This window comes from Phoenix dactylifera, unplaced genomic scaffold, assembly GCF_009389715.1.
Source record: "Phoenix dactylifera cultivar Barhee BC4 unplaced genomic scaffold, palm_55x_up_171113_PBpolish2nd_filt_p 000631F, whole genome shotgun sequence".
Classification (NCBI taxonomy): domain Eukaryota; kingdom Viridiplantae; phylum Streptophyta; class Magnoliopsida; order Arecales; family Arecaceae; genus Phoenix; species Phoenix dactylifera.
Window position 1 is genome coordinate 87,037 of NW_024068024.1, and position 18,150 is coordinate 105,186.

The 18,150-nt window shown below is 53.6% G+C and overlaps 1 non-coding gene across 1 annotated transcript; it reads left to right on the forward strand.

The window, feature by feature from the left end:
- Positions 1-1,440: 1,440 nt before the first annotated feature.
- Positions 1,441-1,546, forward strand: LOC120106784. Its single transcript, XR_005508816.1, has one exon. It is a non-coding gene; the product is annotated as a small nucleolar RNA R71 (small nucleolar RNA).
- The last annotated feature ends 16,604 nt before the right edge of the window (positions 1,547-18,150 follow it).

Below are 18,150 nucleotides of genomic sequence, written 5' to 3' on the forward strand. Positions count from 1 at the left end.
ATCATCCCCCTTGGCATCTTCACCGATCGATCAGCCAATTGTAAAGATACCGAGGTAGGTTTCAATTCACCCAACCCAAATTTTTCATAGACTGAATAGGGTAGAAGATTTACACTTGCCCCTAGATCTAAAAGTGCTCGGTCCATGGAGTTATTTCCTATGACACAGGAAATAGTGGGGGCACCAAGATCTTTGAACTTTGGAGGGGTGTTGTGTTGGAGAATGGAACTCACCTGCTCAGTTAGGAGGACCTTTTTAGGCACATGTGTCCTAGATTTCCGCTTTTGGGTGCAAAGGTCTTTGAGAAATTTGGCATAGGAGGAAACTTGTTTGATGGCATTAAGGAGTGGGAGGTTGATTTTAACTTGTTTGAAAACCTCCATCATCTCTTCTAATGAAGTTCCCTTCTTGCCAAAGGGAGAGGGTGCATTAAGTGCTTCAGGGAATGGAGCCTTTGGGATGTGGGTTATGGCAGATGGTGGACTAGCTGAAGAAGGTTTTGGGTTTCCATGTGATACATTCTTCTCTTCTTCTTCTCCTTCCTTATTATTACCCTCCCCAACCTTATTATCTATTATACGTCCACTCCTTAGGGTAGTCAAAGCATTAGCTTGCTCATGATTTAGTCGAGTTTCTTGAGCCACATATTGTCCCCTAGGATTACTCATTGTTTGACTTGGAAGCTTACCTTCCTCTCGCTTGTTTAATGCATTAGCTAGTTGACCCATTTGGGATTCTAGCTTAGCAATTGATTGCGTGTGAGAGTGCAATAGTTGTGTGTTTGCCTCCAAACCTTGAAGGGCAGTCAACACCTTCTCCTCAAAGGCTGTATTTCTTTGGGTTGGAGGAGGAGGATGCTGAAATTGAGTTGAAGGACGGTAGAGATGAAAATTCTGAGGGTTTTGAAAATTTTGGGAGAAGGGTTGGGAGGTATTAGAAGCTTGCTGCCTCCAAGAAAAATTTGGATGATTCCGCCATCCCGGATTATATGTATTGGAAAATGGATCATTACCCGGTCTGGGCTGTGTTTGGGCAGCATTAATGTGTTCTTGCACGAGTTCGGGATATTGGGGTGCTGAGGGGCACTCATGAATAGGATGCGATGGACTAGAACAGATAGCACACACTTGTGCTTGGGAAGAGCTAACGACATGTCCTCCTATCATTAGTTGGTCAATCTTATGGGACAATGCATCTACCTTGCTAGACAGGTCCATAGAATGACTTATTTCACAAATGGCCCCTTTTCTTTGAAAATTCGGGGATGCTTGACGAGAACATGAAGCATGGTGGAGGAAGTTTTCATTAAGATTTTCAAATAGTGGCCATGCTTCATGCTCATTTCGAAGCATGAAAGTCCCCCCGCATGCAGCATCGATCATCTGACGGTTTCGTTCCGTCAAACCGTCATAGAAACATTGCACTAGCTGCCACTTAGGTATTTGATGATGAGGGCATTTACGGATTAGGTCCCGAAATCTCTCCCAAGTTTCATGAAATTCTTCTCCCTCGGTTTGGGAGAAGCTTGTAATGGCACGTCTAAACTGGTTCGTTCTTCCTATAGGAAAGTATTTTTTAAGGAATTCTTGTTGCATTTGATCCCAAGAACGAATTAAGTTAGCTTCTAAAGAATTCAGCCATTGTTTGGCTCTATCTTTAAGGGAGAAGGGGAATAACATAAGTTTCAGGGCATCATCAGTGAAGTTCTGAATCTTGACAGTGGTGCAAATCTCAAGAAATTCATCTAAATGTTTGTATGGGTCTTCGTTGGTGAGCCCATAAAAAGATGGGAGCATTTGGATCACACTAGACTTTATTTCATATTGTACCGCTGCTACTTCAGGTAATCGAATGCAAGATGGGAAAGTGTAAATAGTGGGAGTAAAGTACTCCCTCAGGAGTTTGGGTTGTTCTTCAGCCATCTTAAGAGGCGGGGATGATCCTAATGTTTTGATCTTAGCTCGAATGTTCCTAAGGGTTCGTTCTATTTCAGGGTCAAAAGGTAATAGGTTTCGTACTCTAGAACGACTACCGTGCATACACTAGTACTCGATCAATCAAGCATGCAATAAAAGATAAACACATCAATCCTTGTATTTGTCCTAAAATCACTAGACAGCTCCTAACTGGTTTGAAGAGGGCACCTAAGCCTCCAATCCGGTCTAATGAACCGAGTTGACCAGGTAAGCTCCCAGGTAAGTGGAGGGGTCACGATGTGTTCGCAAAGGTCCCACTTAAAACCCACTTGCCTCGAACAGATGAACTGTCTTCCTTATAGGGACAAAGCTTGCCTAGACATCAACTAAGCCACAGAGCGAAATTGGTGCAACTTTCGCTGATCTTCATCCTATTGAGCTCGAATGTCCCTAGGAGCCAACGTCTAATTGATTTTAATTAAAGTGACACTATGTGAGATTGAGTTCACCTAAGTTGGGCAAGAGTCCGGTGATGAAATCCGGCTCTTATCTTGTTGGGGTGATTGCCCTTACTAAGTGCAAATGAATTGGTGTATGTGTATCAGGCATGCATTCACACTTTTGTTGAAATTAAAATCAAACAATCACCACAAAATTTCAAGCTAATACTTAATTTAAATAAGAAAGGTTTAGAGGTTACCAAAGAGAATTTTTCCAGCAATTTAATTTTTTTTTTTGAGGCAAACCTCTACAGCATTCCTTTTCCAGCAGTTCTCTTTTTGATCATCCCAGATTTTTCCTTCGATTTCTGATCAAATAAGATCAAAAGAAAATTTTTTAAAAAAATTAGTAGAAGAAAAAAAAAGATAAGAAAAGTAACAATAATAGAAAATAATTATTTTTTTTATTTATATATTTTTTTGAAAGTTTTTTTTTAATTAATTAATTTTTTTTTAATGATAGAAAAAATAACTATGCTAGCAATCCCCGGCAACGGCGCCAAAAATTGATCGGTTATTTCAATTTCAAAAATAAACCACGCAATAGCACGTATCCTGTAGGATAGTGATTACGGGTGTCGGTCCACAGGAATTGAAGAATAAGTTATTTTTCTTTTAAAAATAAATCAAAAAGAAGGATTTGCTAACTTGATTTAACTAAATTAAACTATGAGTACGGATTGGAATTTATCAGAGTAAATAGATCTAGGGTTTGGAATCCACCACATAGCATTGCATCAAGGATTGTGTTCTTAATTTTTGTCTTTTGGAGAGGCATGCAATTTTGGCTACAAGCCTTTTAAAATAAAAGCATAAAGAGTGTTAGGAAGATCCATCTTCGGTGTAGCATGAAGTGTTTACCTAAGTATGCTAATCTAGGATGCAGCACACTTCATCTTCCTAGGCATGGATCATCTTAGACTACTTTAGCAAACATGATTAGTAACTAGCATGCTCGAAATTTAAATATCATAAAGAAATATTTCATTGAAAATAAGAATTTAAACAAGCTCCAAAATAATAAAAAAGTAAGAACTACAATTGCCCTGATACATTGCTAGGGCTTCATCCAGCCCTAGACTAGACGTTTAGCCGAGCATGGCTTCCGGACGACCTCCCATCTTCAAATGAAATTGATCACCTCCCATTATTCCCAAAATATCACAACTATTCTCTTCCCCCCCCCCTCTCTCTTCTTTTTTTATTTCTTTCTCTCGGCTTTCTTCTTCTTCTTCTTCACCAAAACAGAGTATCCTCTGTTTCTTTCCTCCACCCAGCTCCTCTAAGCCGATGGCCACCCTCCTCCTTTTATAGAGGATGAAGGGCGTTAACGTGGAATGGCCGGATCTTGGGAGTGATTCGTGGAGCGCCGGATTGATTGTAGATGGCCGGAAATGGAGCTGGCCGCTGGATCGACGGGAGGTAGACGGAAGAAGATGAGATGGCCGTGGGATCGATGGGAGGAAGATGCGGAATGTCTGGATCTCGGAGAAGACGGGGACAGAGCTGGAGATGGATGCCGAGCTGGGTTACCGGCTGTTGGGAGCCGATCACGGCTTGGTGCTAGGAATGAATCCGGAAGGAAAGACGTCGCAGATGCTCGGGTGGAGGGCGATTGCTGGGTCGGAGGCGTCACGGGCGGAAGAAGAGGCGGAGATGCTGGGATTTCGACTGCTAGGAGTGGATCGTTGATCTCGGAGGAGAAGACGCGGGCTGTGATGGCGAAGGGGCTGGATCTCCGCTGCTGGGAAGAGTCGACCGCACGGGCACGGTGGGCACGCGGCTGATGGAGGAGCTGGACCTCGGCTGCTGGGAGGTGGAACGGGCTGCGTCACGGGCGGATGGCACGCGGCTGATGCGGCTGGCACGGGCGGCGGATCTGCTCGCGGGATCGACGGGAGGAAGCCGTGGACGGCCGTGATGCGCTGCGGGAGGAAGAAGATGCACAGTGAAATTTCGTAACACTGTTCATATGAACAGTGTTTTCACGGAACACTGTTCATATGAACAGTGTCATTTCAGAACACTGTTCATATGAACAGTGTCATTTCGGAACACTGTTCATATGAACAGTGTTACGAAATTTCGGGAAAAATTCTTTTCATGCTCTATTTTGACGTGAAAATGGGCACATGTGGATTTAAAATAAAGGTCTCCCCTATTTTGCTTAGTTTGGAAACGTGATGCGGAGATGGGAATTTCTGAACCGTTGGATTACTTGAATAATGGTCGCGGGAAAGGAATGGGATTGGTTTGGAAATTGGCTTTGGATTTGAGGTGGGTTATGATCTTTGATTTGCTTGAACTTGGTCTCGAGCCCAATGTTATTTAAATTCAATTCTTGCTAAACTGCTTCAGACCGGACTCGACAAAACTAAAAACAGGACCGTGACTTAATAGAATTAATCAAACATTTTCCTCATACAAAAATAATTAATTATAGCTTTCAATCTAATTAGGACCAAAACCCATTTAATTATAACCTTAGCTTGATTACAACTCTATCAGTTTACCAAACCGGGTTAACACAATCTCTTCCTTATATGTTTTCCTGTAATTTTCATGAAAGATTGCAAACAAGAGAGAGACAAGTTCAGAGTCTGATTTAAGAAAAGAATTACCATATTTTAAACTTACTTCAATGTTTGTTCAATTTCATGGTAAAATATGTATTTATCAGTTTAAAAATATTGATAAGTGCTATGGAAAGGTAACTAAATTATAAATTATTAAGCACTTATCAAGAAGGTGTAATTAAAAGTGACAAAAATGAGGCGCACTTTGTAAAGATAATCATAATGAGTGGAGAGAGAATTTTCTTAGAATTCTTTCAATAAAAAGTCCAATGTGAGATTTGGGATTCATGTTTTTCAGAAGTCTAGAATTTTTACTTTTTAAAGTACATATTTTCTCTCATCTCCATTTAGGATTATAGAAAGAAAAATTGAGTAGATTGGAGCCCAAATACTTTGTTCCCTCTCTTGTCTTCTAATTAGGAGACCCTACATTTAGGATTTGAGAAAATCCAAATCAATGGTTTTTAAGTTGTTATTATTGTTTTTATCTTTTTTTTTCCTCTCAGCTCTCATTTGCTTTGGTACTTTAATGAAAATGAGGGATGAAAGAAAATTGGGTTGGTTAGAATACACGAGATCGCTCTCCCTTCTCTTTCACTTAGAGGTCCCTTGCATTTAGGATTTAAGGCATTTTAATTTCTAGAGTTTTTGAATTGGTATTTTTACAAATATTTTTCATTCACCTCTCTTCTTGGTAGTATAGAAAATAGCTATGGACAAGTAAAAAGAATGTCATGAACATCATTAAACATTTGTAAAACTAGATTGGCCTACCTAACAAGATCTTGGTTAGGCTTGGACAAAATTTTCCAACTTGAGGGACCAGGTTGAGCCTGGATATATAAGCCTTATTAAGAAATATGCGAGCTTGGGCTAGCTATATGTGTGAGTGTTACTATATGATATTTGAATACATACGTTATTTATTTTTTATTTTAAATAGAACCAAAAATGAGGCCGAGTGGGAAATGTTAGATTTTTTTTATCGCAGACCCTTGTTCTCTTTCCTCTCCTCGGATCTTTCTAGTCCTATATCGAAATAGAAAGTGCTAATATGATCACTATCCATGATTGCATAACAGCTCACACCTGTACGGTCCACATAAAATACACCTTTTAGTACATGGGACAATTGTGCAATACATGGACAACCCATGTAATCATAAGCTATTGCTTGATACATTAGTGCGATTTGCAAACCAGAAAAGCCCATTTTTATTTTTTTTAATACTATCATTTTATAAATTTAGATTGTTAAAGTGGATGTGGATATATTATATTATTATTTGTTAACATTATGTATCACGTAATAACCTATATTCGCTCGTAATATTTTTTTATTATCATGATCCTATATCAGCCTATATTATTTTTCTTTATTAGCATGATCTTGTTAGAGTGATTTTAGAAATCATGTAATGATCTGTATTAGCTTGTAATATTTTTTTTTTGTTAGTATGATCTTGTATTAGCCTATGTTATTTTTCTTGTATAGAGTCTGGATATTAGTATATATAACCCTTGAGATGTACCGAATGTGATGGAACAGAGATATAAAATTCTTTTACTCTCTCTCCCTTTCTTATTTTTCTCTTCTTTTGTAAATATTCTAACATGGTATTAGAGCCACCAATCTTCTTATTTGCATCCATCATCTCTTTCGCCTTTGATATAGTTGTCATTGTCGTATCTAGAACCCTAAAGACCCTAGTTACCAATCTATCGATTTTTGTTTCTTGGTGAATCAACACCCAAAGATTCTTTATTTTTCAATAGATCTTGTTACGGGGGAACTTAGCCACCATGCCCCACGTGACCGGCACGCGCGCCCAGGAAGACTACGGCTGCCCCTTGATCCAGCAATCCGACCTCGGGTCGGATATCTTCGGCTCCGCAGCCCGACCCCGAGTCGGCTGCCCCTTGATCCAGCAATCCGACCTCGGGTCGGATATCTTCGGCTCCGCAGCCCGACCCCGAGTCGGCTGCCCCTTGATCCAGCAATCCGACCCCGAGTCGGCAAACTCTTGACAACAACGGACTGTTCCCCTGAGGCACGCCGCGGCCCCCTGCTCCACTACTCCCTGCAACGGCCGTATCCGGCGCTGTCCCACGATCCCCTGTAACAGCCGTACAAAGCGGAGCTCCACTACGCCCTGACATAGCCGTACCCAGCGCTGCCCCACGACGCCCTGTAACGACCATGTCAGTGGCAACCCCATCGCGCCACACGATGACCAATCCCCAGAAAAACCCCCCAGCCTGATATATATGCGGCTGGGGGGGAAGGGGGGGTAAGCAAGATTTTCCAGAGTATCATCTTACCTGCTACCTCTCCTTCTCCTTCGATCTCTTCTAACTTGATCGTCGGAGGGCCCCCACTACCCTGGTGGTGGTGCGAGGCTTGCTTGCAGGTTTTCCGGCGGAAAGCGGAGCGCAACCGAAGTAATTCCAAGGGAACCCCGTTCACACCACTGTGCCAATCGTTCTTGGTTTGGACCCCCAGCAACAGTTGGCGCTAGAGGAAGGGACCGGATCTCAGAGTGATCGTAATGGCACGGCGAGGTGGTCGTGGAGCTTCCAATGCTTCCGGTCGCGGGGCCTCTCGCGCCTCTGGCCGGAGGGCCGCCGCATCTCCAACACACTCTCAGCAACACTCCACCTCCCCACCGCCCGTTCAGACGGTCGAAGCCGCCCAGTTCGACCAGCTAACCCAGCAGGTTCGCACCCTCGCGGAGGCGGTGCAGAATCTGCAGGGTGCGATGTCCCGGGCGCCGCAGCGGGCTCAGGAGCCGCCGCTGCCTGAGCGTTCGCCTGTCCTCCTCAACCCGCGCTCCTTCCTCTCCCATGGGGAGGAGCACCGGCGCGAGGAGGATTCTCGAGCACGCTCCATTCTGCCGGGACCTTCCCGCCGGAGCCGCGCGGGGTCCGAGAGGCGGGCCCGGGCGCGTTCCCAGACCCCCCAGTCCTCGAGGAACCCGCGCTCCAGTCGGTCCCCCTCTCGCCGCTCCTTGTCTCCCACCCACCGGTCGCGCTCCCTGGACCGGCGGGTGGACGATCTCCACCGACAACTCCAGGTCCTGAAGGGCCATCCCAAAGATCCCTTCGCCGACTTAGAGATCTCCTCCCAGCCGGCGCTTGCCTCGAGGATCCTGCGGACCCCGAATCCGCCGGGGTTCAAAATGCCGGCGATCGAGCCCTATGACAGGGCGGCGGACCCGCGGGATCACGTCGAGAGTTTCAGGACCCTTATGCTCCTCCACGGAGCATCAGATCCCCTTCTCTGCAAGGCTTTCCCGGCAACCCTCCGTGGCCCGGCGAGGGCGTGGTTCGCCGGGCTGGAGGCTGACTCAATCCGGTCCTTCGACCAGTTCACTCGCCTCTTCGTCACTCATTTCGCCGTCAGTAGCCGGCGGCGACTGGTCTCCGACTCCCTCTTTGATGTCCGGCAAAACGAGGGAGAAAGCCTGCGGGATTATCTTACCCGCTTCAACAAGGCTACGCTGGAGGTCCGAAACCTGAGTCAGGAAGTAGCTCTTTCAGCCCTGAAGCGTGGCTTCCGGAAGGGCAGACTCACCTTCCCCCTGGACAAACGCCTACCGCGGAGCTTCCCAGAGCTGTTGTCCCGGGCGAACCAGTATGCGGACGCCGAGGAGGCGGCCGCCCACCGGAGCAAGGAGGCCGCCGAGATCCCTCCAAAGCTTGGGAAGAAAAGGCGGAAAGAGGCACGCCAGAGGAGGAGCCCGACGCCCCAGCGTCGGCGCAGAAGCCCGTCGCCGGCGAAGAACCACGGCGCCCCACGCCCTCGTTCTCCGCCCCGACGTTTCAACCGGTACACCCCTCTCCTGACTCCCCGGGCCCAGATCCTTATGGAGATCAAGGGGCGGGAGGACCTCCCGGCCCCAAGACAGATGCGGAAGATCCCTGGGAAGAGGCCCTCCCGGGCGTACTGTGAGTACCACCGAGACCACGGCCACGACACAGAAGACTGCTTCCAGCTTCGGGACGAGATCGAGGCTCTCATCCGCCGGGGGCGTCTCGGTCGATATGTGAGCGACCGACGTCCCCCCGCAGACCCGCGTCCGGCCGACCTGGCTCCTCCGGAGCCTCGGGAGCAGAATCGACCCGTTGCGGGCATGATCCACACTATCACTGGGGGCTGCCCCCGGCCCGTGAGGAACGCAGGGGGCTCGGCGGAGGCGTCAGGTGCGGCCGTCGCAAAGAGGCAGAGGGTCGGCAATGTAATCACCTTTTGTGATGAGGATGTAAAGGGGGTTCAGACCCCCCACGATGACGCCATGGTGATCTCCCTCACTATGGCAAACTATGATGTAAGGCGTGTTCTTGTGGATAGTGGAAGCTCAGCTGATATCTTGTTTTACGAGGCCTTCCAAAAGCTGGGCTTGTCCAGACAATTGTTGCACAAAATATCCACCCCCCTCATAGGATTCACCGGTGACGCTGTCCCGGTGGAAGGTGTCGTTGAGCTGCCTGTGACTGCGGGCGTCACACCCGCAGAAGCCACGGTGCGACTCGGGTTCTTGGTCGTCCGTGTTCCCTCGGCCTACAACGCTATCCTCGGACGACCCGGGCTGAACGCCCTTCGCGCGGTGGTCTCCACGTACCACTTGCTCATGCGGTTCCCCACGACGGCCGGGATCGGGGAGGTCCGAGGTGACCAACCGACCGCACGGCAATGTTTCCTAGCGACCCTCAAAGGGAAGAAGCCCGCAGAAGCCCTAAGCGTCGAGTCCCTTGATGCCAGAGACGAGGTGGCCTTGCGGCAGGGGGAGCCGGCCGAGGGAGTGATCGAAGTTCCCCTCGAGGAAGGCCGCCGGGACCGGGCAGTCCGGGTCGGCGCCAATCTCGACCCGGGAGCTCGGGCCCGGTTGGTGGAATTCCTCCGAGCCAATGCCGATGTATTTGCCTGGTCAGCGGCCGATGTACCTGGGATCGACCCGGAGGTCATTTCTCACGCCCTCAACGTCGACCCGACCCACCGGCCAGTGAAGCAGAAGAAGAGACACTGTGCCCCGGATCGGATCCGGGTGGTCGACCAGGAGGTAGACAAGCTCTTGGAGGCAGGATTCATAAGGGAGGTGAGTTACCCCGAGTGGCTGGCAAATGTCGTACTTGTCCGGAAGGCGAGCGGGAAGTGGAGGATGTGCGTCGACTATACCGACCTGAACAAGGCGTGCCCTAAGGATAGCTTTCCGCTTCCGCGGATAGACCAACTGGTCGACGCGACTTCCGGATATCAGCTGCTGTCTTTCATGGACGCCTTCTCCGGTTACAACCAGATAATGATGGCCCCACAGAACGAGGAGAAAACTGCCTTTATAACAGACCGGGGGCTGTACTGCTACAAGGTAATGCCCTTCGGTCTGAAGAATGCTGGCGCCACTTACCAGCGCCTCGTCAACAAAATCTTCAAAGAGCAAATCGGCCGGAACATGGAGGTGTACGTGGACGATATGCTGGTGAAGAGCCGCCGGGCAGACCAGCACATCGTGGATCTGGAGGAGACTTTCACCACCTTGCGGAAGTTTCGCATGAAGCTGAACCCAGCGAAGTGCGCCTTTGGCGCTTCGGCCGGGAGGTTCCTCGGTTTCATTGTCAACCAGCGGGGTATCGAAGCCAACCCGGACAAAATCAAGGCCATCCAAGGTATGTCCCCTCCGACCAAAGTGAAGGAGGTTCAGGAGCTCGCTGGAAGGGTCGCCGCGCTCGGACGATTTGTGGCAAAATCGGCCGAACGCTGCCAACCATTCTTCAAGGTGTTAAAACGCCCGAAAGACTTTCTCTGGACGGCCGAATGTCAAGCAGCATTCGACCAGCTCAAGGAATACCTGGCGTCTCCTCTCCTGCTGTCCAAGCCGCAAGAAGGGGAGATGCTCTACCTCTACCTGGCGGTCTCCCCAACCGCGGTCAGTGCGGTGCTGGTTCGGGAAGAGGCAAAGCTCCAGAAGCCCGTGTACTACATCAGCCGGGTCCTACGGGATGCCGAGGCGCGATATACGAAGGCTGAAAAGATCGCCTTCGCGCTACTGACTGCGACCAGGAGGCTCCGCCCCTATTTTCAGGCCCATTCTGTCACCCTCTTAACTGATCAACCACTACGACAGATCCTCAGCAACCCCGAGAATGCGGGACGGCTGGTGAAGTGGGCAGTAGAACTCGGTGAGTTCGACATCCGCTACCAGCCTCGACCCGCCATCAAGGCCCAGGTGCTCGCGGACTTCCTCGCTGAGTGCACAGTGCAGGAGGCGGAACCTAGGCCGCCGGAAACGCCCAGCCTCGACCTCCCGACCTGGACGCTTCACATCGATGGATCGTCGAACCCCGAGGGTGGAGGGGCCGGGCTGGTCCTTACCAGTCCTGATGGAGTGATAGCCGAGTATGCCTTGAGGTTTGGATTTCCAGTAACCAACAACGAGGCGGAGTACGAGGCCCTAGTCGCGGGACTCAAACTCACCGGGGAGCTCGGCATCCGGCGTTTGAAGGTCTTCACCGACTCCCAGCTGGTGGTCGGGCAGGTCCGTGGGGAGTTCGAGGCCCGGAGCCCGACCATGCAGAACTACGTCCGGAAGGTGCAAGCACTCATTCCCGACCTCGGCAGCGTCGACATCCAGCAGGTCCCTAGAAGCGAAAATGCCAGGGCCGACAGGTTGTCCCGCTTGGTGGGCGCAGAGGCGCACAACTTGTCGAGGGCAATCTACCTGGAGACCCTGGATGCCCCGAGCATCGGCGAGGCCGGAGCGGTGATGGCGATTGATCCGGAGCCGTCTTGGATGGACCCGCTCGTCGCCTACCTCGCCGAAGGGATCCTCCCTGAAGACGAAGATCAAGCTCGGCGACTTGTCAGGAAGTCCGCCCACTACGTACTCTATGAAGGGAGGCTGTATCGGACCTCGTTCACCGCCCCCCTCTTAAGGTGCCTCCGCCCCTCGGAGGCGGCCTACGTCCTCGGCGAAGTCCACGAGGGCGTCTGCGGATCGCACTCAGGGGCTAGGTCCTTGGCGCACAAGATCATGAGGCATGGCTATTATTGGCCTACCTTGTTGGAGGACTCAAAGGATCACGTACGGAAATGCGACGCCTGCCAGCGCCACGCCAACGTCCAGAGAGTCCCTTCTGTCCCCTTGGCACCAATCACCGCACCCTGGCCCTTCGCACAGTGGGGAATGGATATCCTCGGACCATTCTCCGTCGCTTCCGCCCAGCGGAAATTCTTGATTGTTGCAATCGACTACTTCACCAAGTGGGTGGAGGCAGAGCCGCTGGCCACTATCACGGAGGCGTAAGTCCGGAAGTTCGTGAAGAAAAACATCATTGTCCGATTTGGGGTACCCCGGGTCCTCATCTCGGATAATGGTCGACAGTTCGACAACAAGCATTTCCGTGACTTATGCGATGAGTTCGGGATCGAGCATCGGTTTACATCTGTGTCGCATCCCCAAACCAACGGGGAGGCCGAGGTGACAAATCGGACAATCCTCCAAGGAATTAAGGCGCGAATCGGTCGGACGAGGCAAGCTTGGGTCGAAGAACTCGAGAACGTCCTTTGGGCGTATCGGACCACGCATCGGACCCCTACCGGAGAGACGCCTTTCAGCCTAACCTATGGCACGGAAGCGGTCGTCCCCGTGGAGCTCGGACTCCCCTCGCCCCGGGTGGCCGCGCACCGACCCGAGGCCAATTCGGAGCAACTCCGAGGGAACCTGGACCTCTTGGAAGAAGCGAGGGAAATGGCGCAGGTCCGGATGGCGATGTATCAGCGGAGGGTGGCCCGATATTATAACTCCAAGGTCCGACCAAAACTCTTCAGAATCGGAGATCTGGTGCTAAGGCGAGCCAAAGCATCTCAACCCGCGGAAGGTGGGAAGCTGGCGCCAAATTGGGAAGGCCCGTATAGGGTTCGCTGGGTAAACCGACCTGGCTCCTACCAGTTGGAGGCCCTAGATGGTCGAGAAATTCCAAGGAGCTGGAATTCCGCTAACCTGCGGGTGTATTACCAGTAGAAAGACAAAGCCAGAAAGACAGTTCAAAAAAATATATAGTTCTTTTCATTTCAATAATTCCTGGTTACAATGGCATGTTCGTGTGATTACAAAGAATTCCCAGAGGGGGATTGGGGAGTAAAGAAAGTAAGGAAGAGGTGGGGACTCCGTGGAGCTGAAGATCCGGGATCCCGAACCCTCCACCCGAAGCAGCTGCAATCCCACCGGACGTGGGTGCTTCCCCCCGGAGGCGCCATCGACGCCTCACGCAAAAGACGAAGAGCCGGCACGGACGAAGAAGAAGTTCACACTGCTTCTAGAGGAACGCCACCTCCAAGGGATATTCCGGTCCTCCCCAGGAGAAGGGGAGGAAAGGAATACAAGGGAGAAGAGCGCGAGGAGGCGCGATCCCGGATGAAGCGTCTAGCGCAGAGCTCAATCGGGAGGTGGGACTGAAAAGAGGGAAGATGTGATCCCGGATGAAACGCCTAGAGCGGAGTTCCACCGGGGAGAATCTTCCCGTTGATCCCAGATGAAACGGCTAGTTGGTGGAAGTCGCGAGGGGCGCGCCTCCCGTTCCTCCGGCAGGGATTTCCCAGCCACGCGCCGGAGAGGAGGTCCACGATCCATGGCAACCTGAACAGCTCCGGCTTGGCAGGCTCCACCGCACCTGCGCTTATATTTATAGCCAAACTGTGGCTCCCCGGTCGTTCCGATGCGGGTGGCTCCAATAAATGCGGGCACATCGAATCCGGAGCCGTTCCGGCTCTCGAGGCTTATCCCCCCACGATCTCCTAAGCGTCGTTCTCCTTAATTGCATTCTTCGTGCAGGACACTCCGGGCGGCGTGTATCCCGCGGCCCACGTATCTCCGCACGCGCCCAGGCCGCATCCGCCTCGAAGAACGCGCGTATCGCGGCCGCTTAACTGGCACTCCTCGCAAGCAGCAACTGGCCGGTCCGATTTCCCAGGTAACGCCTCAATTAGCATTTAATGGCCTTCTGGTGTTCCCCAGGCGACGCTTCGAGAGGAGGAGAAACACGATCGCAGCTGGCCACGGAGAAACCCCGTCGAGCGGCAAGTGATAGGCGCGCGACCAACGAGCGGAATTCCCCGAGGCTGGGCCCTCGGATGCCAGGCTAACCCGATGACCATCCCGGGAGCAGACTAGCCTGAAGCCCCGACCGGTCGCCTCGGCTTGCGCCAGCCTTGGCCGACCAACGAGCGGAATTCCCCGAGGCTCGGCCCTCGGATGCCAGGCTAACCCGATGATCATCCCGGGAGCAGACTAGCCTGAAGCCCCGACCGGTCGCCTCGGCTTGCGCCAGCCTTGGCCGACCAACGAGCGGAATTCCCCGAGGCTCGGCCCTCGGATGCCAGGCTAACCCGATGACCATCCCGGGAGCAGACTAGCCTGAAGCCCCGACCGGTCGCCTCGGCTTGCGCCAGCCTTGGCCGACCAACGAGCGGAATTCTCCGAGGCTCGGCCCTCGGATGCCAGGCTAACCCGATGACCATCCCGGGAGCAGACTAGCTTGAAGCCCCGACCGGTCGCCTCGGCTTGCGCCAGCCTTGGCCGACCAACGAGCGGAATTCCCCGAGGCTCGGCCCTCGGATGCCAGGCTAACCCGATGATCATCCCGGGAGCAGACTAGCCTGAAGCCCCGACCGGTCGCCTCGGCTTGCGCCAGCCTTGGCCGACCAACGAGCGGAATTCCCCGAGGCTCGGCCCTCGGATGCCAGGCTAACCCGATGATCATCCCGGGAGCAGACTAGCCTGAAGCCCCGACCGGTCGCCTCGGCTTGCGCCAGCCTTGGCCGACCAACGAGCGGAATTCCCCGAGGCTCGGCCCTCGGATGCCAGGCTAACCCGATGATCATCCCGGGAGCAGACTAGCCTGAAGCCCCGACCGGTCGCCTCGGCTTGCGCCAGCCTTGGCCGACCAACGAGCGGAATTCTCCGAGGCTCGGCCCTCGGATGCCAGGCTAACCCGATGACCATCCCGGGAGCAGACTAGCCTGAAGCCCCGACCGGTCGCCTCGGCTTGCGTCAGCCTTGGCCGACCAACGAGCAGAATTCCCCGAGGCTCGGCCCTCGGATGCCAGGCTAACCCGATGATCATCCCTGGAGCAGACTAGCCTGAAGCCCCGACCGGTCGCCTCGGCTTGCGCCAGCCTTGGCCGACCAACGAGCAGAATTCTCCGAGGCTCGGCCCTCGGATGCCAGGCTAACTCGATGACCATCCCGGGAGCAGACTAGCCTGAAGCCCCGACCGGTCGCCTCGGCTTGCGCCAGCCTTGGCCGACCAACGAGCGGAATTCTCCGAGGCTCGGCCCTCGGATGCCAGGCTAACCCGATGATCATCCCGGGAGCAGACTAGCCTGAAGCCCCGACCGGTCGCCTCGGCTTGCGCCGGCCTTGGCCGACCAACGAGCGGAATTCTCCGAGGCTCGGCCCTCGGATGCCAGGCTAGCCCGATGACCATCCCGGGAGCAGACTAGCCTGAAGCCCCGACCGGTCGCCTCGGCTTGCGCCAGCCTTGGCCGACCAACGAGCGGAATTCCCCGAGGCTCGGCCCTCGGATGCCAGGCTAACCCGATGATCATCCCGGGAGCAGACTAGCCTGAAGCCCCGACCGGTCGCCTCGGCTTGCGCCAGCCTTGGCCGACCAACGAGCGGAATTCTCCGAGGCTCGGCCCTCGGATGCCAGGCTAACCCGATGACCATCCCGGGAGCAGACTAGCCTGAAGCCCCGACCGGTCGCCTCGGCTTGCGCCAGCCTTGGCCGACCAACGAGCAGAATTCCTCGAGGCTCGGCCCTCGGATGCCAGGCTAACCCGATGATCATCCCGGGAGCAGACTAGCCTGAAGCCCCGACCGGTCGCCTCGGCTTGCGCCGGCCTTGGCCGACCAACGAGCGAAATTTCCCGAGGCTCGGCCCTCGGATGCCAGGCTAACCCGATGACCATCCCGGGAGCAGACTAGCCTGAAGCCCCGACCGGTCGCCTCGGCTTGCGCCAGCCTTGGCCGACCAACGAGCGGAATTTCCTGAGGCCTAACCCTCGGATGCCTGGCCTAGCGCCGGAAGAATTTCCTGAGGCCTAACCCTCGGATGCCTGGCCTAGCGCCAGAAGAATTTCCTGAGGCCTAACCCTCGGATGCCTGGCCTAGCGCCGGAAGAATTTCCTGAGGCCTAACCCTCGGATGCCTGGCCTAGCGCCGGAAGAATTTCCTGAGGCCTAACCCTCGGATGCCTGGCCTAGCGCCGGAAGAATTTCCTGAGGCCTAACCCTCGGATGCCTGGCCTAGCGCCGGAAGAATTCTCTGAGGCCTAACCCTCGGATGCCTGGCCTAGCGCCGGAGGAACTTCAAGAGTCAGGAGTCGGCGAGACGCTACTAAGAGTTAAAAAGAGGAAGGACGAAAGTGAAATGAGGAAACACTTTGTTTGCATTAACTTTCGTTGCATCAGGGCCGAGACCCATACAACATGGCGAAACGCCAACATACAAAGAAAAGAACAAAGAAAAGTACAGAGAGTCAGCTTGGAGGAACCACTGGGTCGGGAACGGCGAGCACGTCCGCGAAGGGTAGGGAGACGGTTGGAGAATCGGCAGGCAATGGCATCGGAGGGGAGTCGAGGAGGGGACCCCACTCAGGTCAATTCCGGGGTATTTAGCGGACACCCTTGCCAGGCCTTCATCGAAGCCTAAGGCAAAGGAGTCGGACCCTGCGTCCGACATGTCACGGATGAACTCGGCGGACTGACGATAGGCCTGTACCGCCTGACGCCCGATTTCCGCGCTCTTCTCGGCCAGCGCCGCCTCCGCTCGCTCCGTAATCTGAGCTTTCGCTTCCATGACCTTCGCCACAATCCGGTCGTCCGCTTCGGAGGAGACCCTCAGCAGATCGGCCCGAGCCTCCATGTGCTTCGCCTCGGCAGCAACGCGAGCAGCCTCAGCCTCCTCCAGGCGCGAATGAAGCTCCTGGTTGCTCGCACGAGTCCCCTCCAAGGCCGACTCCAATTCGGCCAGCTTGGCTTCAAGAGATCGGGTTCGGTTGCGGGCGTTGTCGGCCGACTGCTGGGCCTTCTCCCACCTCTCCCGGAAGTCGGCAGCCTTCCGGGACTGCTTTTCAGCCCGCTCCTCCGCCTTCCTGATCTCGCTTTCGAGACCCGAGGCAACCTTGAGTTGCTCCTGAGCCTCCAACAGTTGCCTCTCGAGGGCGGCGAAGCCGAGTGCCCGCTCTTCGGCCACCTGGAGCCTCGTCTCGAGGTCCCTGGTCGTCCTCCCCGCCGCAGCCTGGCCTCCCTCCTCTACAGCTTTCAGTCGGCTCTCGGCCCTCGCCAGAAGCCTCGCCTGTTCCTCGTGGCTCTCCTCCAGACGAATCATGTACTGGGCGAGCTAAGAGATAGGAAAAATGAGAGCGTCAGACGGGGATCAATAGAGCCTATAAATGACGAAAGCAACCAAAAGAACACTCACCGACATGAGACAGACGCAGCTGGCAGCTCCGACTTCAGGGATCCTCATCTGCCGGACCTGCCTACGGTCACTCTCCAGCAGCACCGTCTCGACGAGGTTTCGGGCGCCGGCGAAAGTGAAGGCCGACCCCGACTTCGCCCCGGAGCCGGACGGTGGTTCTGCAGCCTTACCCTTACCCATCGCTTGGGGGAGAGTCATGCCGACCGTGCTCGGGGCGGGGGCGGCGCCAGAAATCGACAGGGTCCCGCTCGGCCGGGGCCTCGGCGCGCCCCTCCTTCTCGTATCATCTGAAGCCGACCGAGTCGAAGGCCGGGCTGGGGACCGACCGCGTCCGACCCGGCCGTCTCGGGCGCGCCCGGATGACACCTTCGGAAAAACGGTAGTCTCATCACCGGAGGGCTGATGCGGCGTCAACTGTCGGTCCGAGCCCGCGGCGTCCCCCTGACCGGTGGGCCCGGACCCGTCTGTCGGCGTCGGAGTCGCCTGCTGGCGGGGCTTCTTCGCCGGTGGAACCCCGCTCGGAGGAGTCTGTTTCTTCCTCCGGACCGCTTCCAGTAGGGACGCCCTACTAACAGCCATTGCCTTGTCCGACTGCATGACGTCGTCGATTTCTGCGAAAAGGACGAGATGGTTAGAAACTGAGAAACTGATGGAAAGAAGAAACGAAAGAGGAGAAAAG